At 29.7% G+C, this 27,504-nt stretch overlaps 1 protein-coding gene and 1 long non-coding RNA gene across 2 annotated transcripts in view; one reads left to right on the forward strand and one right to left on the reverse strand.

Moving 5' to 3' along the window:
- LOC129919613 (uncharacterized) overlaps positions 1-15,201 on the reverse strand; it is a 66,656-nt gene extending 51,455 nt beyond the window's left edge. The window contains exons 1-2 of the long non-coding RNA XR_008773097.1: positions 15,030-15,201; positions 14,837-14,959 (exon numbers count right to left, since the gene is read on the reverse strand). This is a non-coding gene — a long non-coding RNA (uncharacterized LOC129919613). The remainder of the gene's footprint in view (positions 1-14,836; positions 14,960-15,029) is intronic.
- LOC129919602 (putative uncharacterized protein DDB_G0267840) overlaps positions 9,475-27,504 on the forward strand; it is a 105,112-nt gene continuing 87,082 nt past the window's right edge. The window contains exon 1 of the mRNA XM_056000542.1: positions 9,475-9,685. The gene's annotated coding sequence lies outside the window, so the exon portion shown is untranslated. The remainder of the gene's footprint in view (positions 9,686-27,504) is intronic.

The raw sequence follows: 27,504 nt of genomic DNA on the forward strand, positions 1-27,504 counted from the left end.
AAGCATTGTTGAAAATATTATTTTAAATGACGAAAAAAAAAATACTGTAAAAGTTTCAGCCCTTAATGTTAACTTTAAGTACCGTCGCATCGCAAATTTCTATTTTCCATGTGATTTACAAGGGACAGATTGTGTTTTTGAGTTTGGAATTTTATAACTTTTTAACTTTCATCAAAAAGGCTAGATTTAATAATTTTCTTGTATAAAATTGAACGCTCTACAAAAAAGCTCTTGTTAATTTTTTCGATAAACTGCCCCGTTTCGAAGTTATTCAACTTTAAAATATAAAATTAAATTTTTCTTCAATGTTTATTTGAAGTTGATTGAGTAAATAGTTTTTGAGAAATTTAATTTCAAAGTCAAAATTAAAAAAAAAATAATAATTTTTGTATTTATGTTAATTTTTTTTACCTTTGAATTACGAGGTACAAGTTTTTTTCAAAATTGAATGTTCTATTTAGTTCTTAGTCAAACCCTTAAAAATAGATGCAAACAACTATTCTAGTTTTTCAAAAATGGAAAGAAAAGATAGGCACTTTTATTATTGGTTCATTTGTTCCTAAGGAAAAATGTATATAATGGTTATTTATTCAACAGATTTGTAAGATCTAATCACACTAAGTGTGACTCGGAATCAACCCCAAGAACTAAGTGGTATTTTGGCACCTTTTTTGAGATTTTTTGTTAATTTTTGGTGTTTTTTTTAAATGTTTTTTTTGCCATTTTCAGAGTTTTGTATTTTTTTTTTAATTTTTATATATTTTAAAGTTATTTTTATTACGTTCTGAATATTTCAGGACTATTTTTTAAATGTAAGAGTTATCATGTTACGTATAACAGAAAAATATACCATATTACATAGATTTCAGAACAGCTAAGGTCCTCAGGGACCACAAAATCTCTTCTCGATTTTCATCGTGAGAGCCATTTTTCATGAATCCACGTTGACTTTTCGCGTTAATTAAAAAAAAAGAAGACGTCCTGATCAGCAGCGTGTTACAGTGACCTTTTTTCAATTTAATTTGAGGCTAATTTTTTTTTAGTTAAAAAAAGCTAAAAAAAAATTGGAGAAAAGATACATTTTTCTTAAATCTCAAAAACTAAGATACCTACTTTTAAACATGCGGTTTTTTGTTTTTGACTTAAAATCAATGAGAGCATTGATTTGTGTAAAAAATTTTACCCTTTATTAAAAACAATAGAGTAAAATAAACTAAAAGAAAAAAAATTATTTTTTTCTAAAATAATAACTTTAAAATTAAATTTCTCAAAAACTATTTACTTAATCAACTTCAAATAAACATCAAATTAAAGGAGTATACTTAAGCTTTCAAAAAAGGTATAGAACATTATAATGTGCTTTTGTTTTTTGTTTAATTTTTTTTTCCATTGCAAGTCAAATGTATATATATGTAATGTATAATGCCTGTAACTCAAAAAAGGGATCAGGTACGATTTTGAAACTTACAAATTTGGAATCCTGAGATCATTTCGAACAAATCTGCATCATTCCTTTTGGGATCCATTTTTATAAAACCTGCCGCGTTTTTAAGACCACCGTGATGTATGACCCGCATAAATTCTAGGTTTCTAACCCAATTATTTTTAGGGGATCGGGTCAAAATTCTGGCTTCAAAATTCTGCTTTTCAAAATTCTGCTTTTTTAACGAAAATTCTGTTTTTCAAAATTCTGCTTTTTTGTATTCTGCTTTTCAAAATTCTGCTTTTTAAAATTCTGCTTTTCAAAATTCTGCCAGCATTATAATTGAACAAAAAAATTCTGCCAATTCTGTTTTTTTTTTTTTATAGAATATGCGCTGACTAAAGAAAAATACACCTCATGTAATTCAACATTGGTACTTTCCTAAATTTTTTTGTTTAAGTGTCGCAAATATTTTTAAAAATGCATAGACTGACTTTCTTTCAAATAAAATCTATGTTTAACTTATTGGAACCGATGTTGTTTGATACAAAATATTCCTTTTTTTATTCAAATTTTTGAATATTCATCTTTATTTGATAAATTAAAAAAATTTAAATTATTTTCGGAAATGTATTAAAAACCTTTTCTTAATATTTTCAAATTTATTTATTTATAAAACAAAAATGAATTTGCTTTCAAAGAATGACAAATTATGAAGGTAAGTAATCAAATAAGCAGAAAATTTTTCAAGAAGATGATTTTACAAATTTTTCAAAAAATTAAAAAAGGGTTTGGAAAATGTTAAAATGCGCGCGCTTTTTCCAAACCCTTTTTTAATTTTTTTGCAGAATTTTGAAAAACAGAATTTTGAAAAGCAGAATTTTGAAAAACAGAATTTTGAAAATAAGAATTTTGAAAAGCAGAATTTTGAAAGCAGAATTTTGTAAAGCAGAATTTTGAAAGCAGAATTTTGACAAAAGAATTTTGACCCCGTCAGAATTTTGACCCCAACCCTATTTTTAGATTTTAATCGGGTAGTATTGTTTAAACCTATTTTTGTGTGGCAATCAAACAAATTTTCAAAAGGCTTTTTTCGAGAACAAAATGTACCTAATCAATTACATAAATATTCAATGTTTTGTAATAAGAATGTATCATTTTTTAATATCATTCCTCTAATATTTTAATATCTGAAATAAGTGTCTCATAAAACTGTCAAAAAGTGCCATTCAAATACAAAATTAATTAAATTGGGCTAATTTATATGGAAAATTTAAACCATAAATTAAATAAATTGTAATTTTTAATTTTAAATTAAAATATATTTCTAGGAATTTGTAGTTATGTATTAATTGTGTTTGCTTTTTGTTTATATGTCACTCCATTAACAGATATGTCATTACAAATTCATAACTTGCATACCTGAACTTGAATGTATCATACAAATGAAAATAATACATATTGACACTATCTATCAATGCATTGCAATTCCAATTCCAAAATTTTATCAAAAATAATAAATAAATAATTCTGACAACCCTATCTGGCATCATACTAACCGGAATATCCTTTTTCTAATTCCATTGTCATTGATGAGATTAAACAAAATTGAATTAATGTTATTATGATTTTCCCTTCTACCACTTTTACTGCTGCTCATTTTCATAAATATCACAAAATTCCTAGAAATTATTTCTGTGGAATTCTAAAACAAAATTAACAAAAAGCTGCCAATTACAGTCACCTTCAATATTATCGAGGTATTTTGTAAATTTTCAAAAACTTAATTCAATTAATTTTATTTAAAAGTTAATAAATTTCATCGAAATTTTTGTTCGAGTCCTTTTTTTTATATTTCTTGTTGTTGGTGTGTACAAAAAAAAAAAGCTGACATCACAGTGTCATTGAAATGATAAATCATTATCCTGTTATTGACGGTTTTTTAATTCTTTACCATTATAGCTTATCATCCCCAAGAGATAATATGATTTAAGAGGATTTTTATCACTCAACCTTTTGGTGTGAAAGTGGGGTAGAAGAAATGAACCCCAAAATCGTCCTTGAAGAAAATAATAAATTTTTAATTAAAATTGCTCGATATAGAAACACCATTTTGTTAAGGCTTTTTTCCCCTAAAAGTACCGAAAATGTTCCCTTTTCTTTATTGGGACAGATTTTCAAGAATTCCTTCAAGGTTTTCTGATGTTTTTTTTTTTTGTTTGTCTTGTCTACGAAAACAACAACAACAACAGAAATTCTCCCAAAAGAGTTAAAGTTTTGTGTTGAAGTTTTACAACTTGAAATCGAAAAAGTTCTGATAAATCTTCTTAATCAATATTTTCTAGGAAAAAAAAAACAACTCTGATATCTAAGGGAAGGGAGTCCTGGACTCCTTTGACATGATTTTTTTTTTGTCTGTGAAGGAAAAGTTTAAAAGGTGCGTTTCTGAAGTTATTACAAAGCTATCAATCTCATTTATGTAACTAAATCAATATTCAATTATATCTAATATATACAGCAAAGGAATTTTCAGAAGGTCCTTTTCTTATACAATGAAACAGCTAATTATAGGGCTAACATTATAATGTTCTTACCAAGGGATTTATTAAAGCTTGCACATTAGTCTTCTTAATATTTCTACAAAAGTTCATAGTATCGAAAACAAAGACATTTTACTTCATAGTCAGCTATACGAATAAACCTCATTCAAACAATAAGTCCCCTCTGACATCATCATTATTCTGATTGCCATGTAATCACTCACCTTTATCCCCAAATAAATGTTGGTAGCTTTTACCTTCAAAGCAACTAAAATAGATTATAAGGCATTATCCTGTCCTATTATAGTCCTTCCCTGCCCTACCCTATAGTCTATATCTATACTCTCTATTGAACAAAAGGATATTCTCAACATCATCATCATGCTACAGCAATATGCGTTTGTGCGTTATCCTGGGCCATCTAATTTGATAGTTTTGTATGCCTTAAGGGGTTAAGTAGATTCACTCAATTATGAGATACATAGGTTGAATTATTTAATAAAATACTTAAAGGGATACACATGATGATATCAGGTGAGTTTACATCAAAGTTAACATTGCAGAAGCATTTAGGAAATATTTATAAGAGAAAACACTTTTCAGGAGACATTTTAGAAACATGTTGAAGAATTTAGAAACATTTCTGTTAAAATTACAAAATATCAAAGAAACATTTAAAAAACACTTCAGAAAAAAAAAAAAAACAGGGATAGGTTGTGGCAACTTTGGGGTCCTGTAAACAGTAAACCTTCGTCTCTTAACCCGAAAGATTGAAGTATAGAACATCGAAGCTAGGTTTAATTGCTGAAGTTAGCGTTTTATTTCCAATTCGGTAGCTCACGAATTTTGGTTCTTAGTTTTTATCGGCTCAAGGCTATATATCTATTATCACGCAGTGAAAAACCGTCCATCAAACTGTTAAAAATGTGTGATTTTCGTCCGATGTTATCAAAATGGATAACCTAAATTTTCCGTGTAAAAATATCATACAAAATTAATATTTTTTACATTTTTTTTCACTAAAAGATCAATTCTTGACAAAAATCGCCAGGCCTAGAAATAAGGAGTATCAGTTACTAAGTTTAAAAAGTGAGTTAGCTAGCATTTGATTCTTAGAAGGTTAATTTAGTTTGAGAAAGAAATTACTAAGCATTTTACTCGAGATTTGATTTCCTGGAAAAGCAATTTTTTAGAATGATAAAGAAAGGTCTTTGTGAGCACGGCTTTTTGAGAGGCGAGAGTCGAAAATAATTTTCACGGCCGTTTATTGTCGAAAAATAATGAAATTTAGTACACTGAAGGATATTTGTATGGAAATATCCAACACTGCCAACTTTTTTTTTTATTAAAAATGGCTGCTCCAAAATGGTGGACAGAAATACAATTATCTTTTTCAAAACAGCATACAGGGTGTCCCAAAAGTAATGGATCAAACGAATTATGCTGATAGGCCAACGTTATTGCTCTCAGAATTTGGTAACTTGTTCATTCCAATCCTTACGGTTTTCGATTTAATGCAGTTTTTGTCAAATTTCGAAAAATATCTTTAGTTCTAACTTCAATTTTGGAAACTTTTATACATTTTTGAAAACTGCAACAACACCGCAAGTTTTTAAAATAATAAACCTGTACCACACCATACAAATTTTTTTCAGGCTGTTGCTCTGAAATAAAAGTAAGAAATTGAGTTTTTATTTTGGGTATTTTTCTCTGAATATTAAGATACAAAATTTTGGTGAAACCCGTCTCAGTTTCAACTCAACTCCCATGTAGCTCCATTAGCATCCAAATTGAGTTGGACAAAGGATCTGATCTATTCAAATATTTCTATCGCCCAGAATTATAGCGAAAACTACAAACGAGATAGCACGTGCAATTTTGACCACAAAATTTAAATTTTTGACTATATAAATAACTCTGTTTAATTATTTTCTGGTCAAAACTCACCAATCTATGGACGATTAAAATTTTGCCATAATTTGGGCGAAAGTTTCTCCTAGATCAGAATCCCAAATTGAATCATTTATTTGCAAAACATGATAAGTCCATGATTTTAAATTTTTCAGGAGAAGAAAAAAACGTTCTATTTTCTTTTAATATGCGTAGAAAAATTTATAAAAAATATATTCTGTAGAACTCTTGCCTAGCTACAAAATACCGTTTCGTTTTTAATTTTTGGATCGATAGCTCAAAAGATAAAAAATAAAAACGCTTTTGGACTTATCATACTTTGAAAATAAACGGATGTGAAATTAGTTTTTAAATGGATATGCAATTTTGCTTTTAGCCCCAGTCTATCAAACAATTGAATTTGAGAATAAAATACAATGTCCGGACTGCTTATTTAACTTTAAAGTAGCTTTAAACTTAAGATTTTCAGCCATTAATCTAATATACCATTTACACAAAAAGAAGCTGTTGTTTATTTTCAAAAGATGATAAGTCCGGGACTTATTCTGTTTTTGATACTAAAAAAATATTTCGCGTAGCTGTAAAATCGGATATAGATGGAGTAGATACTTCATATTTTAAAGAAAGACGTGGTTATCCCTGGAGTACAAATTTAGTCAAAAAAAACGAATTTTGAAAAAAAGTGGACTTATCGTGTTTTGCAAATAAATGATTCAATTCGGAGTGCTTGTTGTTAAAGGCTGAAAGACATTGCTGTTGCAATGAAAATAAAAATGTGGATGGAAATTTGTGTTTGGTGTAGCAAGAGGTTTCTACACTTTCTTTTACAAAAGTTTTTTTTTAAGATTAACACAATTTTGACATCTCTTCTATTTTTTTCATGAGAAAATTGAATATTATTGTTTTATATGGTTGCCAACTAGGTTAGTAAGTAAATATTAAAAAACATGATTCATAATAAAAAATAAAATGCACGACTGGGTCACACGAACTTGCTCTTAGAGTTCAAGTTGCTTTAATTTTTAAGACTTTTTATATAGAAATTTGGAAAATGTAGGTGTCTACTATGTAGGTACAAAAAAAAAATTTTAAAAAATTAAATTCGTTTTTTAAAAAAATTAAATAAAATCTGAAATCAAATTACCCTCCAAAACAAGCATGCAGTTTTGATTTATATATTGCAATGCAATGCATATTTAGAAAAAAAATTTTCAAAATCGTTAGAGTAGTTTTTTAAAAAACTAATTTTTTATAAATAATTTTGTGGAAAAAAAATTTAAAATAAAATTGGTATGCCATTTTGTAGAAATCACTAATAAACATCTAAAAACAAAATTTCAGAAAAATCCAATGTCGTGTTTTCGAAAATTTGATTTAAAAAAAAAAAAATTCAAAATTTTTTTAAAAATCCAAAAATTATTTTTTTTTTAATTTTGTTTTAAGATGTTTCGTTTAAATCGAACAAGCACTTTCGGAGATAATCGGATTTGAAAAAACGGTTCTATGGAAGGTACCGTTAATAATGATTTTCAAAAAATTATTTTTCCACATATAAACAATTTAAATAATTAAAAAATTTTAAAATCCGGGTTAGTAAAACGTGTTTTAAAAAAAATTTAAATAAAATATGAATCAAGAATTCTCATAAAAAACCTCTTTCTCTTTCTGATAATTATTAAACTTGTTGGTTATTAATTAATATAAAGCGTCATCCAATACCTACCGCAAATCATCTATTTAATACTCATCAGTTTTCCAAATAACTTCCGAAATAAAATCATGACGTATTTTCTCATAAAAAACAATACAAAAATCAAATTCATACCCGCATAAAGGACATATCAATAAAAATTCCATATCAATTTCCAAAAAAAAATGTTGTATCGATATACGATACACGCCTCGAAGCCAATTCTACACCTCAAAAACATGCCACTTGACACACACGTGTTTCGTATTCCTTGTTGTTGATAATGTTCAGTTCGCTCACATATTGACATTGACGTCAAGTTTAAATAAAAATTCCCAACACACATTCCACAAATAAAAAATCGACGACAAAAAAGTCAAACTGAAAATATCAAATAAAAACAGCAAAAAAAACCACCTGTCAGTCTTCTCTCTGTCTGTGCCTCTTTTGACTTTTTCTTATATGATGACGTGGGCGCAACCTAGGTAACAGGTGCTTCATCTAGAAAAAAAAAGTCCTGAAATCTATTTTTCTGTGTGTGTAAAGGATCTCCACAGAGCACAAGTAGTGGATAAGTAGATATGCAAAAGGGATGAAAATACCTTCAAAATCCTTCAGCCTCGTTTCTGAAGTTGAAAGAACGAAGATGAGAAATGAAGAACAAATAAAAAAAAAGAAAAAAACTATATAGGATCAAAAAACCACCGCACACTTTTAATTCAATTATAAAGCAAAAGAAACCAAAAACCACCGACTTTGCCATATGATTCTCTGTTGTGCACGATGTGATGGTAAACAAGTGGGCCTTATCCGCGCAGGCTCCTTATCAAACTTCAAGCTTTTATCCAAACGGAAGCTTTGAACTTGTTAAAGGTTTTTCTATAAAAGCCAACAGCATCCGTTTGATGAGATTCAGTTGATAGTTTTATCTCGAACTCGAAACGGTAAGACCTCCATCGAATTAGAGTGACAAAAAAAGGATATACGAATATCCTTTTTTAAGAGAAGAAAAAACAAGTAAACAAAAAAAACCCCTTCTACTACATTATTCATGAAGGTGAACGTATCTTTGGGAAAGTTGTGTGTTTTGAGATAAAAATAGAGTGGTTGTGTTGTTCTTGAGATATCTACCAGCCAATATAGTGCGAGAGATACAAATAGAGTCCTTTTTTAAGTGTGCGGGGTCGGGATCGGGAGAGATAGATGAGGCTTTCCAACTGTTTTCATTAGAAGCGTGCTGGAGGGTTATTTAGATTTAATTGCGTTTCTCGCGAACTGAAAACAAAGTCCTGAAAAAGGAACTCACACCCTACGTCGCCCCAATTGTCGTCGTCGTGTCCTTGATCATCGTCGTCGTCGGTGGTGGTGGTTTCGTGTCGTCATTTTTGGTCCTGTGGGAATAACTATAGTAAATAACGTGAACCTAAAGTTTTTGTGTGTACACAATTTTACACGTGTTGCCGACTCGAAGCAGCACTTTTCGCAAAAAGTTGTCCTTTTTAATCCTGATTGACGTTATTTGTTGGATTCATACACATAAATGCGGTCTCGGTGTGTCCTTGTTCGTTTAAATACTTTGGTCCTCTAGCTACTAGACGAGAACTTGTGTCGTGTCGGGGTTTGCCTTTGGGCTAAAAACCCCAAATTTGACAGTGTGGACTGTCTAGGACAACTCGTTTAGTTATTCGTCGCCGGGAACGGTGAATATATAAATTTTGTGTATCATTGTGCGGGTGGCTATTTTAGTCGTCCTGTGGCTTTGGGTTAAAAAGTGCAAATTTGATTCTTGTTTTTTTTTTTTTTTAATGAAGTTTCTGTCTCTCGCTCGTTTCTATTACCTACTTCGTTGTGCGGGTTTCAGTGTGAATGAATATTAATTACTTCAATTTGACAGGTGTAGTTCTGAACAACATCATACAAACAAATAAACGAGTAAAATAGAGGAATAATTATTGTTTGGCAGACATTTTTGTTTGGATTCTACACTTCTCTGTGTTTTCTGATGATGATGGATGCTGCTGCTGAATGACTGAATTGAAAGTGTTAAATGAGGAGCCCAGGAGGATGTAGATGATAATGATGATTTTGTGGACATACAATTTGAGGGATAATTAAATAAGGGTAAGCACTACTATTATGGGGGTTTCAATTCTGTTTTGTGGGGGATGAGAGAGAGAGAGAGAGAGATTCGTATATGAATAAGCGATTTGAAATTGCTACATTTAAGCTGAATAGGCTTGATTGGTTTCAATTGTGTGATGGTTGATAGGTGTTTGCGTGTTGAGGAAAATTGACAGGGAAATTTAATACCTGTGTATAGGGGACCTTTGTTGACATACAGAAGTGTGCTTTTAATTGACACTACCCAAAATTTGTGGAAATAGTTGAATTCGGGGAAAGGTTTTTGTTATTGACTTCCGGGAAGAACTGTCAGTTAGTAATACACATTTTGTATACAGTTTCAGATGTAATTTTGGTTTATAATTACTAAATTATGCAGGTAGAACACTAAACAATAAGTTTTTCATGGAGCACCTTCTTCATTAGAAATACATGCAAGGTATTCAAAGTCAACAGATTTAGTTGAAATTTCTTCATTTGCGGTTTTCTCCTGAATTAAAGTCAAAATACTAAATACTTATTAAGTTATTGACAGAAATTTTTTTGGAATTCTTCGGCATTATTAGATCTTTAATTTTTTGTCGATTTGATTGGTTAAATAATTTTTCAAGACTTTGGGAAAGAAAGGGCATTGCTTTGCTAGGAAGCTTATAAACTTTCCATACATAATATTTGATTATTTACTTAGAAGAGTTTTGCGTTCTTCTTTTCGAAATAAAAAATTGCAATTTCCTACATCGGATATTTAATGTGCAATAAGTCCAACAGTAGAAAAGGAGTTCTTTCAGTAATTGATTTTAGGGCATTCACAACGTTTTTGACTTTCAATTAATTCTGCAGGAGTTAGGAGTATACAAAATAAAATGGACGACTAGGTCGCACGTACTTGGTCTTGCAGTTCAAAGCACTTTTATGTTAGTTTACTTGTAAATTTTAAAAGCTGCCTCTACTTATATAAATTTTCAAGATTTTGGGAAAGAGTCGACATTTAGGGCAAATTTTATTTGACTTTTTTTGGAATATTCATTTTTATCAAAAAAAAAACACCGACTTTCATGGATCAAAACTGGGTTTTATGGTTTTTCTAATAGTTTCTATGGCAATAACTGAACAAAATTGAAATGGGACCACACTGCGGGCACCAGCTTTTCAATACAGAAAGAATTATCAATTTTGGTTCACTTAGGCCAAAGTTATGAGGTAACGAACATAAAAAAAAAAACAAAATACAGACGAATTGAATACCTCCTCCTTTTTGGAAGTCGGTAAAAAATAAAAATACAGATTTATTGCAATCGCTTTAAATATTACTTTTTCAAAGTTTACTCAAATTTCGAGTTATTTGGCATAAATTGAAATATTTCGTATGAGAGGTACCCTTTCTAAGCGAGATATAAAAAAAAACAACTTTCAGAATTCCATAAAAATCACCTAAACCAAATTTGAAGAAAATCCATCCAGACCTACTTTTTTGTAATTCTCCATCATCGTAATGTTGGTTTTGATTAATAACTTATAAACCAACACTTCTTGTCCTATAGAGCAAGTAAAAATATGTGTGAAAAAGTGTTTTTGGGCAAAATATAACTTTTATTTCACTGTGTTACAGTAAAAAAAATTCTTGGTAAGTCTATTACGTTTTGAATAACTTGTGGCACTTATTATACAACGGTACGTAAAAAATTTCAATAAATCCCAAAAACTTTGATTAAGACATAATAACGATTGACGATTTCTATTAAACGATCAAATCGTTACATTTTAAATTTTTTATTTCGAAGTCCTAGTTAAAGTTTCCCTGGATTAACCTTAGTAAACTATTCTTGTTAGTTAACTTGGGGTCAAGAGAAAAATACCTTGGATGTTCTATTCTTTGAGGTTTAAAGGCTTTCGCACATGCATATTTTAGAGGACATTTGCTTTTTTGGGATGAGTTTCATTTGCAAACTTAATTAACTTTAAGTTAACTAAATAACAAAAAACGAACCATTAGAAAATTCTAAATTTTTCAAGTCTGTAAAGTTTAATAATAGTTTTTTCGGGCACTTTATAAGTTAGTGTCGTTAATTCACAAAATCTTTTTTATGTATCGTAAACGTTTAGTTTAGCACAAAAAAAGAAAAGTTCTGACCTGTGCTCAATTTCATAAAATTATTAGGACCAATTTATTCACTCTCCATTATATTTAAAGTCGCCATTAAAAATTGAAAATCGGTCAAATCTCATACAAACTTTAAAATTACCCTTTTTAAATGGCGATTTTAAATTTAATTGATTGTGAATAAATTGGGCTTAAGTCTAATAAGTTAGGGAATTTATTAATATTTTTTGCTTTCCCATAAAATATTGAGAAAATATTAGTAAATTCGCTAATAAACCGAAATTTGTCAGAACTTACTCAACAGAAAATCAACAAACATAAAACAATAGTGAACGCTAATATCAAGAGGCACAGTAGTGCCCACCCAAGTTCTCTATTTTATTTGTTGTGATAGTCCAGAGCATTCAATTCTTCATTCAGAACGTTCCAGCTACTAATCGAGTGAAGTACCTGAGATATGGGGCTTAAAAAATCACAAAAATCGTATTTGACTCAAAGCTCGTCAAAATTAAGGAGCCTGTTACGTCAGATAGACCAATTGATTGTCCACCTCGAGTTCTATAAACTTATACATACCAAATAGTATAGTTTGTCCACTCTCCTGATTTAAATCTGAATTTATGAAAAAAAAAAAAAAAAATAATTTTTGGAGATTTTTGGGGACTTTGAAATTTTCAGTACATGTGTATACTGTGGTGTATACGTAACTTTTGTTGGGAATTTTGATTATCTCCTAAACATAGGGTGGACAAGCGATGATTTTTGGTTAGTATCCATTTCTCAAGGTGGACAAAAGATGGCCATTTGAATTTTAAGAAAAAAAAACAATTTTTTGATTTTAGAAATAAATGATATTTGTTCTTTGCTGACGATGGAGCCATCATAAGTGAAGACCCGATATCCCTGCAACGAGCACTTGATGTATGGGTGGATGTTCTAGAAGGTAGTGGGTACCGCATAAGCGCGAAAAAGACAGAATACCTATGCTGCCCATTTTCTGATCCACACAGGCCTATTCCTGACATTTATTTGAATGGTGTAGTGCTTCCCAAGTGTGAAAAGTTTAAATATCTGGGGTCTATGATAAATAACGAAGGTACTTGTGATGACGATATCAATCATCGCGTAAGCGTAGGGTGGATGAAGTGGCGGGAAAATTCTGCTATCTTCTGTGATCGAAAAATGCCCCCTAAGCTGAAAGGAAGGCTCTACACCGCAGTTGTGCGTCCAGCACTCACATACGGTTCACAATGTTGGACAATGTACAAAAAGTATGAGAGTAAGTTAACGGCAGCTGAGATGAAGATGCTTCGTATGACAGCAGGAGTAACAAAGCTTGATAGAATTAGAAGTACGAAGATCCGAGGAAGCCTTCATGTTAAAAACACCATCTCCCAAAAAATTGAACACGACCGACTCAGTTGGTATTGCCATGTTCAAAGGAGAGATCCTGAGAACCCCGTCAAAAAAGCAATATCATACAACGTTCCAACACGAAATAATAAGAAAGGTAGGCCTAAAAACTCCTGGTACAAGCAAATGCAAAAACACCAGCATTCAGTTGGCCTTAGAAATGGAACAATACAAAACCGGGAGGCTTGCCGCCGATTTCTGAGGGCAACCCGGCGAACCCCACAAGCGGATCACTAGTGTGAAGCAGTAACGTGGGATAGTTATGATCCCCTCGACATCGAGATCATAACAGCGCCGAGAAAAAAGGAAGAAGAAGAAGAAATAAATGATATTTGTACCTATAAGAGTTGCTATAAAAAAAATGATTTTTGAATATTTCTCTCATAAACGGAAGATGGAAAAAGAATTTGCTCTAATTTTTTTTTTTGAAATGTGAAAGAAGAAAACTTTTGGGTAGACAAACGAATTAGACAATTTTGGTTCAAAAAATGTCCACTGCTGATGTGTCTTGTCTAACAGTTTTATATTTTTAATTGGGAAACTGACGAAGTTACGAATACCAGAGTTACGGGCGACAGAGCTACGAGCGCCAAAGTTACGCGATGCCGAAGTTACGAAAAACTAGAGTTACGAATTCTAAAGTTATGTTAAGCTATGACATGTGATTTTTGGGTTGGCAACAATTGCGAGGAACGATATGAAAATCACATGTCATAGCTGTCGCGCATAACTCTGTTATTCGTAACTCCGTTACCATTTCGTTTTAATTTAATTCTTTTTCTTCAAAATCATATCTAGGTATACTTAAATCCTTACAATGTTTGCTTATGCAATATAAATACGCTTTCTATAAATATTTCATAAGATGACCATACACCAAAAACTCCTTCATGGTCACTTAATAAATAAGGTATAATAAGTATTTGAATTGAATACACTATGATTGCATAAGAATCTGTTTACATATTCCATGTAATCTACTTATGTAGGTATTATATTGAAATGTTAAACCAGATCAATTTACACTTGGATAATGACAATAACTTCCTGTATAAAGGTTTTAAAAGCTTTAAATGTACTGATTTTGTAATTAAATTTACAAAATACGATGTAGGTAGTTTTGTTCGAATTAATAAAATTTAGCATGAAAGCACCTATACACACATTTATTATCTATTTTTATGAAAATGAAGCTTTTATTTATAAATTTTATACAAATAATTTTTTTTTTTGTTTTCCAAAGAAATGATTTTTTTTTCTTCATTGTTTTAATTAGAAAAACTAAAAATAAAAAAAAAAAGAAAATGTTATGCAAATTAATTATGCATTGTTAAATAATAAATCCTTTTTAAAATGTCCTTTCTTCTCTCTAAAAATATACCAAATTCAACAAAAACTATATAAATTCCATTTAATTCTATTCATTTTTGTTATGATTTCTCATTTTAAAATTAAAACCCCAACAGTGAGCTCTCTTTTAGATTAAATACTCTTTCTCTCTCAATCCCATCAGATTTGAATTAAAATTAATCCCCCAAAAAACAGTCTCCAAAAGGATGCCCACCCATAGACGACCGACCGAACGACGACGACGACTACAGGATATAAAATAAAACGTGACAAAGCAAACCACCTACCGTACTATACCGTCCCCTCTGTCGGACAGACAGACGCCTGTAGAATTCCATCTACAGAGACAGACTCTCATTCATTCAACACACTGTTCAATTGTCCTTTTAAGTGTTTTCTACTCTCTCTCCCTGATGACAAATAAAACAATAAAATAACAGAAATTTGAAAAAAAAAAAAAAACACATTGGTACATTATACAAATTTTCTAACTATAAAATTGTAGCAAAATTTGTGTCCCTCCTTAGTGAATGAAATGAATATATTTTTACATTTCCATTCGATGTTTGACAAAAATATCTTCGGGGCTGGTATAAAAGGAATGTTTTAATATCATTTTCTGTCCATGTCCCTGGAGTCTGTTTTTTTTCTCCTTTTTTCGTCATCTGTATACTCCTCAAACTTAAAGTTGTTCTCCTCAACTTTTGTTTTTTTTTTGAGAATTTTTTTGAAAGTCCCAACTCCCAGACCACTCGAAAACAATTCACTTCAGAGTTTTCACTCATTTTCTGCCCAGAACCCATCCATGGACACAGAAAATAATAAAATGAAAAAAAAAAAAAAAAAAAAAATCCCCAAAAGGACATTTAACACTTAAGAAGTCTCCCATTGTGAAGTGTAGTCACCCTCACTATGTACAAATAGAACGATATAGATGGAAAAGACAGATATTACCTTTGTCTTGGGATTATAACGACAACTGAGACTATTTTTGTTGTTTTGTTTTGGAAGCAAACTGATATTGAGGTTCGTGTGATTCTGAGTTTGTTAGATTTTTTTTTTTTTTCAGTGTTGTTAAATTTTATATTGAAGTTCTATTTGGCAATGTCCTTCAGGGTTGAAAGGTTTAATCTATTACAGGTTTACATTTTTACCTTTTTTTTTTGCAATTTTGAAGCCTTAGGTGAAGCTATCCTGTTTACAACCTAGAGACTCTTGTTCATGATATACATAGGTATCCCAAGGTGCTTTTTTTCTATTTTGAAGCTTATAATAGACATTTTGCGGTTTTGGAAAATTTTAAATTGAAAATTACTTAGAAAACTTAAAGAGTAGATATAAACCTCAACTATAAGGAATTGCTTATTAGTTTCTACACCACGGTCATAAAGCCAAATTGGTATAAATTTTAAATGAAATGGTTTTTCTGTGAGATTATAATTTACACTTATTTATTTAAAAGTTTTCTGAATTTATGGAATAATTAGATTTCAACTGTAGTACGAGTAATAAATTTTAACTGTTTTTCAACCGAGTTTTTAGGGTACCTAGTTTTGTCGGCCATTTTTAATTTTTATTTTCAGCTTTCTGAGGTCTTTACGATTTCATTGAATTCTATATAATAAACAGATTGAATGCTATGAGGGTTACTGAAAATGAACAGTCTGGATTGGAGACTGATTATAGGGTCTTAAGAAAGATTTAAGATTAAACAAGCAGTAGGGTCTTAAATTGTATGAAGGTTTTGAATCTTTTTAAAGCTTTTTAACTAGACTGACGTACTCGAATAATAATATTGTTGGAAGAAACATATATTTGAATCGTTTATTTTGAGAAACAGCATAAGTCCATGAGCACTAACTTTTCAGGAGCAACAAAAAACTGTTTTTTATGTTAAAACTCCACAAAACTTCAAATTTAGAGTATGCCGAGTTATAATCTAGCTAAAGACGCTTTTAAAAAGCTTAAAAATATAAACTTTTTTCAACTCTTAGCGGGTTTTTAAGCCTTTTAGACCAGTGCCAATAATTTTTGAAAATAAAAAAATTATTAGCAGCATATGGGTGGTGGGAAAATTTAGGATAAATGGTATATGAAAGGGGAAAAATAAATTGCCCACAAAAAAATTGGGGGAAAGGGGGTGGGTGGGCGAAAAAGTGGGGTGGGTGTCAAAAATCATGGTTTTTTACGATTTCTGTCAAAACTAGACGTCCTACCGAAAAAAGTCAAATGCAAAAATTGTAGGTAGTATAAATGTCTACAACTTTTACTCAAACAATTTTTTTCTATAACCTCAAAAATATAGGAAAAATGCAAAAATACGATTTTTTGATTTTTTATTTTTATCTTTTACAAAAATGGTTGGATTTTAACAAAACTTGGTTAAAAACTACTTTGTTATGTTTTCTATCTATTAAAAATGTTTTTTGAGCAAAAAGTGAATTTTTGGATTTTTGACGAATTTAATTTGAAAAAATAGCCTATTTTTCAATCAAAAAAGTTACCGAAAAAATTTTTGATTTTTGAAAAGTTTGAAATGAAATTATTTTGATTAAAACCTATTATTTAAGATTGTGTGGAAAAACTGTACTTTTGTTTTTGAAAATATTGAGAAAAATTGAAAAAACAAAAAAACGATTTTTAAGATCGATTTTTCCGTAAATAACAGCAATATTGGCGAGAAATAATTTTCCATAGAAACTAAACTATACTTTTCTAATGGCCTTTGACTTTCTTAATTTGAATTTAGCATAAGAAAAGCTCTAACGTGAAAAGTTTTTGAGATATTGAATTTTGAACGTCCAAAATACTATTTTTGTGATGTTTTGCATGGTAATATCTCAAAAACGTGATGTAATAGAATTTTTCTGACTTCGGATTCGAGCTCAGCGCACAAAAAACCATTAGAAAAATATACTTTGATTTCTATAAAAAAAAACTTTTTGACTAGTGAATTCGAACAAGATATTCGATTTTTTCTTCCCTGTTCGAATTCACTAGTCAAAAAGTTTTTTTTTATAAAAATCAAAGTATATTTTTCTAATGGTTTTTTGTGCGCTGAGCTCGAATCCGAAGTCAGAAAAATTCTATCACATCACGTTTTTGAGATATTACCATGCAAAACATCACAAAAATAGTGTTTTGGACGTTCAAAATTCAATATCTCAAAAACTTTTCACGTTAGAGCTATTCTAATGCTAGATTCAAATTAAGAAGGTCAAATGCCATTAGAAAAGTATAATTTAGTTTCTATGGAAAATTATTTCTCGCCAATATTACTGTCATTTACGGAAAAATCGATCTTAAAAATGGTTTTTTTGTTTTTTTCAATTTTTCTCAATATTTTCTAAAACAAAAGTATAGTTTTTCCACACAATCTTAAATAATAGGTTTTAATCTAATAGGCTATTGATTATGTCATTTAGAAAGGAACTAAGACGTTCACGGGTTTTTATTGCAGGAATCGTTCAATGGGTTATAAAAGAACATAAAACCGCGGAGTGCTATTAAATGAGAGGGTGGAAACTGAAGATAGGGGTGTAAAAGCCCCCTTTTTGGTTTTTTCAATATATCTCGTAAACCGAGCAAAATTTTAGTATATTGCTCTCAAAACTTTTTGTAGAGAATTGAATTTCCTACTAGAATAATGTTTTTTAAAAATTGAAAAAAAAAATTTCCATACCAAAATAGTCGAAACAATCATAAAAAAAATATCAAAAAAATCGATTTTTTGAGTTTTTTTGCTTTTTTGGTTGTACTTTTTTTTTGGGTTGAGATAGACACAAACATTGCACACAAAGAAAAAAAGAAGATTAAATTTCCTTCAAAACCCTGTACTCACTAAATTTTTTCATTGAAAATTAACCGAAGTATGGCCATTTTAATCTATCTTTTTTTCGCATTTCTAGTTTTACTCAAGTAAAACAGAAACATTTGAGGGGAAAGTACGATAACTTAAGCACCAAGAACTGATAATGAGATTTTGTAGAGGGGTTAAATACAATCATTGTTTACTATAAGAGGGGGATCTATGTCCCCCCGTTTTGGCGGGAGGGGCAATTTTCTAAAAAAAATACTTAAAATAAAAAAAAATTATTAAAAAACAACGGCAACACTCACAGTTTTGATTGATACTTTTTTCAAAAGCTAGAATTATAAACTTAATATTAATTTTAAAATTAAGTTATTTTAATCAATTGTTTTTGAAATACCCGATTTCAAAGTCAAAACTTGTGAAAAAAAAGTTTAAAAAGCACATTGAGTACAGTTTTCACAAAGACTGTGGACTTCAATACGAAATTGATCGACAAAGTAAACTGCCTTAATTGATTTCTTATCAAATCATGAAAATCATAATGTAATGCTTTCTACTTTTTGAGAAAATTGAAAAATAGACAAAATACTTTCATTATTGGAATCACTCGGGTATTTCAAAAAAAATTGATTAAAATAACTTCATTTTAAAATTAATATTAAGTTTATAATTCTAGCTTTTGAAAAAAGTATCAATCAAAACTGTGAGTGTTGCCGTTGTTTTTTAATAATTTTTTTTTATTTTAAGTATTTTTTTAGAAAATTGCCCCTCCCGCCAAAACGGGGGGACATAGATCCCCCCTCTTATAGTAAACAATGATTGTATTTAACTCCTCTACAAAATCTCATTATCAGTTCTTGGTGCTTAAGTTACTTGAGTAAAACTAAAAATGCGAAAAAAAGATAGATTAAAATGGCCATACTTCGGTTAATTTTCAATGAAAAAATTTAGTGAGTACAGGGTTTTGAAGGAAATTTAATCTTCTTTTTTTTCTTTGGAGCAATGTTTATGTCTATCTCAACCCAAAAAAAATGTACAACCAAAAAAGCAAAAAAACTCAAAAAATCGATTTTTTTGATATTTTTTTTATGATTGTTTCGACTATTTTGGTATGGAAATTTTTTTTCAATTTTTAAAAAACATTATTCTAGTAGGAAATTCAATTCTCTACAAAAAGTTTTGAGAGCAATATACTAAAATTTTGCTCGGTTTACGAGATATATTGAAAAAACCAAAAAGGGGGCTTTTACACCCCTATCTTCAGTTTCCACCCTCTCATTTAATAGCACTCCGCGGTTTTATGTTCTTTTATAACCCATTGAACGATTCCTGCAATAAAAACCCGTGAACGTCTTAGTTCCTTATTGCCCTGTTTTTTTCGACATAATCAATAGCCTATAAATAATTTCATTTCAAACTTTTCAAAAATCAAAAATTTTTTCGGTAACTTTTTTGATTGAAAAATAGGCTATTTTTTCAAATTAAATTCGTCAAAAATCCAAAAATTCACTTTTTGCTCAAAAAAACATTTTTAATAGATAGAAAACATAACAAAGTAGTTTTTAACCAAGTTTTGTTAAAATCCAACCATTTTTGTAAAAGATAAAAATAAAAAATCAAAAAATCGTATTTTTGCATTTTTCCTATATTTTTGAGGTTATAGAAAAAAATTGTTTGAGTAAAAGTTGTAGACATTTATACTACCTACAACTTTTGCATTTGACTTTTTTCGGTAGGACGTCTAGTTTTGACAGAAATCGTAAAAAACCATGATTTTTGACACCCACCCCACTTTTTCGCCCACCCACCCCCTTTCCCCCAATTTTTTTGTGGGCAATTTATTTTTCCCCTTTCATATACCATTTATCCTAAATTTTCCCACCACCCTTATGCTGCTAATAATTTGTTCAACTTTTGCCCTCTGAAAACCGGATTGGCACTGGTCTATTTAAAGTCGCTGGACTTATGTCGTTTCTGCTCAAAACGAATTTTTGTTAGTAAACCTTTTGTTTTCATCTAGCTATAGCTTTTGAACCCTGCTTCTGATTTTAATGAATTAAATAGCAGTAGGTAGAGTAAATCTTAACCTCTTCATTGATGTATAATTTTTAAGCTTGCGTCTCATGATGTCTGTCAAAATAATTAAAAAACTGGTAAAATGTCATATATTCAACAGTTAAAAACGCTACCACAGCGAGAAATCTGGCTATAACTTTTGAACCCTGAGTTCAATTTTAATGAATTTAATAGATATAGATAGAGTAATTTCTTACCTTTTTATAGATGTATAACAAAAAGGTGTGCGAGTCAAGATTGCTGCCAAAATAACTTGGTAAAAAGTCATGTATTTAGTTGTCACCGGGTGAAATATTTCCATATATTTTTTTTTCCAAAAGATGAATAACTATAGATAAATGAGAAATCTCCAAAAAAAATTTTTGGGAAAAATTGATATTTCTTAGAAAGCACTATAACATCTAATAAGATAAGTTGTTGCTTCGGGTGTTTAAAAAAAAAAGAAAACGGTTGTATGGCAGTGGGATTTTAACTTGTTTGTAAGTTTTAAAAAACCATATTGAATTCATGCAAGCACTTTGGCATCTCAGTTTTTTTTTCTATTAACATACAATTTTATTAAAGAAGGGTCTCAAATTTACATTAATTTTTTTTTTTTCAATTTCTACTTTTTTACTTGCAGGTCTTAATTTTTCTTAAAAGAATACCATATTTCATTCAAAGGAATTTCGAATAGGTCCCTATTTTTTTTCGGTTCTGTTTTAACCCTTTCGAACCCAAGCTATGAAAATCAATATTAAAAAATGTTTTTTTCGGTATTATCGGGTCAAAAACATCACAACTAAGAAATATGAATAGCAAAAAGTTATTTTCCAAAATAATAAATAGCAAAACTAATGTGTTTTTCTCATATTACATGTAAGTAACATGCACTGCCTATGACCACCAAAAAAAGTCAGAGAGCTGAGAAAATAACTGTTTATGAAACTATAATGTATGCTACTTCTTCTAAGCAAAAAAAACAAAACACTTTCTGCATTAACATTTTTTATATGTTTTTTTTTTTTAATTATGACCATAAATAAAAAATTTTTTTTTTGCAAAAAAAAAAAATGTGAATTTCAGTCCCTTTCTCGATAAAAAAATTAAAGGTATGATATTTGACTAACTTTTTGTAATAATCCAGTAACTAGGCATTATTATCTTTAAATTAAGCCATCGTAACCTAAAAAATTGTTTAATTTAATATTTTTACGAATTAAAAAAAAAAATGTTACGTGAGAGTAACGCTGGGTCCGAAAGGGTTAACGTAACCCTATTTTTCTTTGTTTAGGTGTCAGCAAGATGAATTTATGGTCTTAAACTACTATTACAAATTTCAAAAATAGCTTGAGCTTTAAGATTTAAGATAGCTCCCATCTAACTGAGTCAGTTTTTGCTGTGAACAACAAAATTTTCTTTTAGATTATAATTTAGGGTCTCAGTGTTCACCCAAAAGATACTATATTCGAATTAAATACAGATGTTTTTGCTAAACAAAATTTCTTGAACAACACTTTGGAAGACAATTATAGGGTCTCAACTTATTTTCAAAGTTTTCAGAATGATATTTTGTTCTAATATACACATTAGGGTGGGTCAAAAAAAATCGAAATTCTTTTTTTTGATTTGGTACTCCGAAAAATCGATTGCTAGACCCCTCTAGAATATACACACCAAATATGAGCTCTTTATATTAATGGGAAGGTCCTCCGCTTTGCAATTTTCCATTTTTACATCAAGCTTCTACTAAAAAAAAATAATTTTTTTATTAATTGACTTTTTAGCAAATTTCTTTTCAGATTCTTGTAGTAAATTGAACGCTCTACAAAAAAGGCCTTATACACTTTTTTCGTTTATCTAACCGTTGAATAGATATTTGAGGTCCAAAAATCGAAAAAATCTTTAAAAAATTCTTTTTTGTTCTTAATTTTGTAACAAATTGAAAAATTATAAAAATCAAACGCGCAAGACATATTCTTGTTGGAAATTGATTGCTTCACAAAAAAGGTCTTGTTAAATTTTTTCATTTATCTAACCTTTCTAAAGATATTCGAGGTCAAAGTTAAAAAAAAATATAAAAACATTTTTCCAGTTCACTGAAACTTCATTATTTTCAAATTAGCAAGATATATTCTTGTAGGGGCTTAAACGTCCTACAAAAAACTCCTTAGAATCAAATTGATTGCTTTAACGGTTTAGAAGATATTCGTATCCAAACCAATGCCCACTGATTTCAATAGTTTTCTTACGTCCCGTATGCATTGCGATTTGGATACGAATATCTTCTAAACGGGTAAAGCAATCAATTTGATGCCAAGGAATTTTTTGTAGAACGTTTAAGCTCCTACAAGAATCCGTCTTGCTAAATTGAAACTAATGAATTTTCAGTGAACTGGAAAATTTTTAAAAATATAAAATGTTTTCATAATTTTTTTTAACTTTGACCTCGAATATCTTTAGAAAGGTTAGATAAATGAAAAAATTTAACAAGACCTTTTTTGTGAAGCAATCAATTTCCAACAAGAATATGTCTTGCGCGTTTGATTTTTATAATTTTTCAATTTGTTACAAAATTAAGAACAAAAAAGAATTTTTTAAAGATTTTTTCGATTTTTGGACCTCAAATATCTATTCAACGGTTAGATAAACGAAAAAAGTGTATAAGGCCTTTTTTGTAGAGAGTTCAATTTCCTACAAGAATCTGAAAAGAAATTTGCTAAAAAGTCAAGCTTGATGTAAAAATGGAAAATTGCAAAGCGGAGGACCTTCCCCTTAATATAAAGAGCTCATATTTGGTGTGCATATTCTAGAGGTGTCTAGCAATCGATTTTTCGGAGTACCAAATCAAAAAAAAGAATTTCGATTTTTTTGACCCACCCTAATACACATAAAAAAATAATTTTAACAAATCACTTTGTCTTATAAAAGGTCAAGTTTAAGCTTTGAACAGAATATGTTTTCGTGACAAAATTGATAGGGCCTCAACTTGTAAAGAATTTTCTGCTTTGAGAATTAATTTGGATATAAAAAAAGTAAGAGACAGAATACATTAAAAAGTTTTTTCAAATAAATTCGCTATAAAAGTCTGAACTTATCAATATAGAATATCAAAGTAAGAATAACTCCAAAGTTATTCCGAACTTTGAACGTAAAACTGCGTCAATTGCAACTTCGAACATTTTAGGGTAATAACTTCTTAATCAATAAATTAGAGAATATAAGATTCGCATTTAGTTTCAAAATAGAAAACAAAATAGTATAGGTAGGGTCGTTGTGAAGAATAATGACCCCAAAATCAAATAATGTGAGCTATACCCGTTATATGGCTAATATTGGTGGTTTGGGTATGTAATCTTAATTCTAAGACCTCTGAAAGTCAAAAAAAATGTTTTCTTCTGAAAGCAAATAAAAGAATATTCAGTTCAGAAATAGACTCCCTCAATAGACCCCCTCACAATAAGTACCATCCTACTTTTCAAATTATTTTATCTTATTTCATATCTTAACCAGACTTGAGGGAATAATTTTCCACTCTCACTTCTGTTAAGGGGAATTACTTTCAAAATTAATTCTTATCGAACAAAACAAAAAAAAAGAAAAGAAAAAACGAAGAAAAATAAGTTTCAAGGTCCTTCGAGAGTCCTTAAAAATAAAAACCAACTTGGGGAATTGGACTTTTTAAATAGACGTTTAGATTAACTTTTTTTTTACAGTTTTATTTGAATTTTATATAAATTCAAAAGCCCATCACTCTCCACACACACACACTAACAAAAAAAAACTTACGACAAAAAATGTCTTCTTATACATTTAATGTTAAGGCAATAAAAACCCCAAAGTTAAACTCAAATAATCACCGCACCGGTATGAGGTAAATTTAGGCGAAGTATTCCCGCATAAATCTACCTCACGTTAATTTGCATCGTCACATACGAAAAACCCTATAATTTTCCAACGAAGATAAGAGAGTGAAGAGAGTGGAAGTAAGGAAGGAAGGACGGAAGGAAAGTGGGACTTTATGGTGCTGCTTCTGCTACCAACCTCTTATTTACATTGCATAGATAATATAAATTTATTTAAACCTCTTGAGAGTAGTTGAATTAAAAGGGATCTAGAGTATCATTAAGCGTTCGTTTAATTGCAGGTGAGACGTAATAAATTTTAATTATATATGTAAATTCATTAAAACGTGTACAACACACAGATCTTTCAGATAGAGATAGATATAGATTTGCGGATATATGGTGGGTTAAGTTTGAGGTTTCTTTAGGCTCAAGTTCTAAAATCGTCTTTCTAAATGATTAACTTTGATGTTGTAAGCATTGGGGTGTGTATATTTAAAGGTATTTGGAAGATGAAGAGAGATGAATTTTATAGTTAAAATTGGGTTTTTTTTGGGGGGTAGAAAATATACGAGAATGAGGATTTATATATAGAATTTAACCCAGGTATTGGAAGAGATCCGTTTTATGGTCTGGCTAAGTGCGATATGAATTTTATTTAGCAATTATGCTAATCTCTTTTAAAAGTTATTTTCTGCTCCTCCTCATCATCAGGTAATGGCAACAGCCCGAGCCCACCCATAAACCGAACTCCATTGCCAAAGAATTTCCACCAGAGTTAGAAGTATTTTCGGTTTTATTTTTTTTTTCTTGCAATTTTAATCTGTTTTTTTGTTTTTATAGGTGGGATAGATACTTTATCTTTATAAGGACATGGCTTTTTGTGGGTATAAAGTAATTTGGGTAATTTTGCGAAAGTGAGATATTATTCCAATTGAATATGAAGAGTGAGCCAATTGTTTAAATTTAGAGTTTCAGTGAAATTTTATGAGAGGTCAAAGGTTTTCATTAAATTCTTGTAGGTCAAAAGGTAATATGTCCAGAGGATATTAAAAAGGCCAATTCGTGTATAATAATATGCTTAAAAATACTTTTATTTATTTTTAATATAAGCTGCCTTGAATAAAGGTTAGGTCAAATAAAATTCTTCCTTTTTTTGTTGGTAACAAAAGAAAAAAAAAAAGAAGGAAACAGGATGATCAACACAAAATTTACATGCAGATTAGCCAAAAAAAAAAAGGAAGTTCATTTGGGATGGAAATAACGACGAATATCCGATAAATTTAACTGTTTTGACCATTGAAGGATGAAAAGTATCTCTGAGTCAATGAAAGCAATAAAAAGAAGATATAAAATCAATATTAGTGACAATGTTAAATGTTTGTGACTTATTCAAGGATATTTTATTACGAAATTGGGTACAAAATTAAACCTTTTTTTCTTCTTTCGGAAGCTATAAGCAGTGATTTAAAATTTTTTCCTGAGTGAAAAGATGACTAAAAAGTTTTTAAATTAAAATTAAACGCACGATTAGGTTTTACTGAAAGTAAAAGTTAATAAGAACACACGTTAAAAAATAAATAACTAGCAGACACGTGCTTACATTGCTACCCATGATTTAAAAAAAAAGTTTATATGAAAAAAATATCTATGTTCATGCCATGATTTCGGCCTAGTTGGACCATAATATTGTTGAAACATTGAACCGTTGTTCTACAAAATCTTAGACTTTGAGGATCATTTTGTCTGGAAGTCTCCACAAAATCTAGATTTTTATACTAGTTTTGTATGAAAAATGTGCACACTGTCTTGAGCAATGTATGTTAGCATATTTATAGCTGTCTTTAGCTAAAAACGGGTAGGGGATGAAAGGAGTTACCCCTAAAAGCTTTTTCTTGAATTTTAACTAAATAAACAAAAACAAATATTGGAAAATCTACTATGATTTTAGGCTTCATCTATTCCAATTTATATTTACTTTTTTTTGCGAAAATGAAAAAATGCCTTCAAACTGTTCAAACCGTCGATATTCATTTTTATATTCACGGTGAGTACATTTTTTACTTGCTTGTTTTTGAATTTTTTGAAATTTTTATTTTAAATGAGAAATTACTATTACAAAATATATGAACATGTCAAATTTATATCACACGGGCTTACTTTTGAATTAAAAACCTTAAAGAATTTTCTCACATTTCATCAATTCAGATTTTGAATTAACCAATATTTCTTAAAATCGTTTGAAAGGCCCACAAGAAAATACAGGGTGTCCCGGGATGAGATAAGAAGATTTTGAGGGATGATTCTTGGGTATATTCTAAGAAAAAAATTGTTATACAGTAACTCTCTATCCGCAAAGTTGATACCCTTCAGCGATGATTTAAGAAAACGCTTACTTTGGTATGCTTTTACTCATGTTAATGTTAATAACTCCGTTAATACTTATAGTAAAAACTTTATTAATGTCTTGATTTTTAGAAGAAATGGTATTCTTTGTACCTGTTTTTAAGAAATGTTATTATCTTTTTTAATTGCTCAGATATTAATTTTCAAATGGAATTATTTTTTTCTTACCTATGATAATTTTTGACTTTGGGGCCGATTTTCTTCGATAAATTTGTTATAAACATAGTGTTTTATAAATTTATTCTTATGAAGAAAACAATTATGAACAAAAATGTTGTTCACAAGTTTGCCATAAAGCTTATAGATTTTATGATATTTGGGAAAACCTTCACCAGGTAAAATCTCTAAAAAATGTGTTTTTTTGCTTAAGTCAAAAATGGGTACGAGTCAAAAATTTATTTTTTTCTTAGAATATACCCAAGAAAAAATCTTCTTATCTCATCCTGGGACACCCTGTATAACCCTTCTTTTTTATTTGCTGTAGTCGGGTAAAAATCGGTTCTATGCCAGGTACCGTTAATTATAAGAACAATTAAACTTAAAAGATTACAGAGAATAGCCTTATAACATAAGGAGTGTCTAAATATTTACATCCAAAAGATTCATTTCCCAAACCAATTAATTTCTTCTTTTTTCTTGGTTCGTTGAAAAAATTTATTTGATTCGGTTAGTTTGTCTAATTAGATGATTTAAACCCTTTTCTTAGCAAATCTTTAACCCAAATCAGCAAAAAATAAAAAAATCATTCCCCCTCCAAGAAAAGAACTCACCTTAGTTATCACGGGTCAAGGTTTAATTTACAAAATTAGTCAAATAAAGAATAAGGATTCTTTAA

Source organism: Episyrphus balteatus, chromosome 4 (genome assembly GCF_945859705.1).
Source record: "Episyrphus balteatus chromosome 4, idEpiBalt1.1, whole genome shotgun sequence".
NCBI lineage: Eukaryota > Metazoa > Arthropoda > Insecta > Diptera > Syrphidae > Episyrphus > Episyrphus balteatus.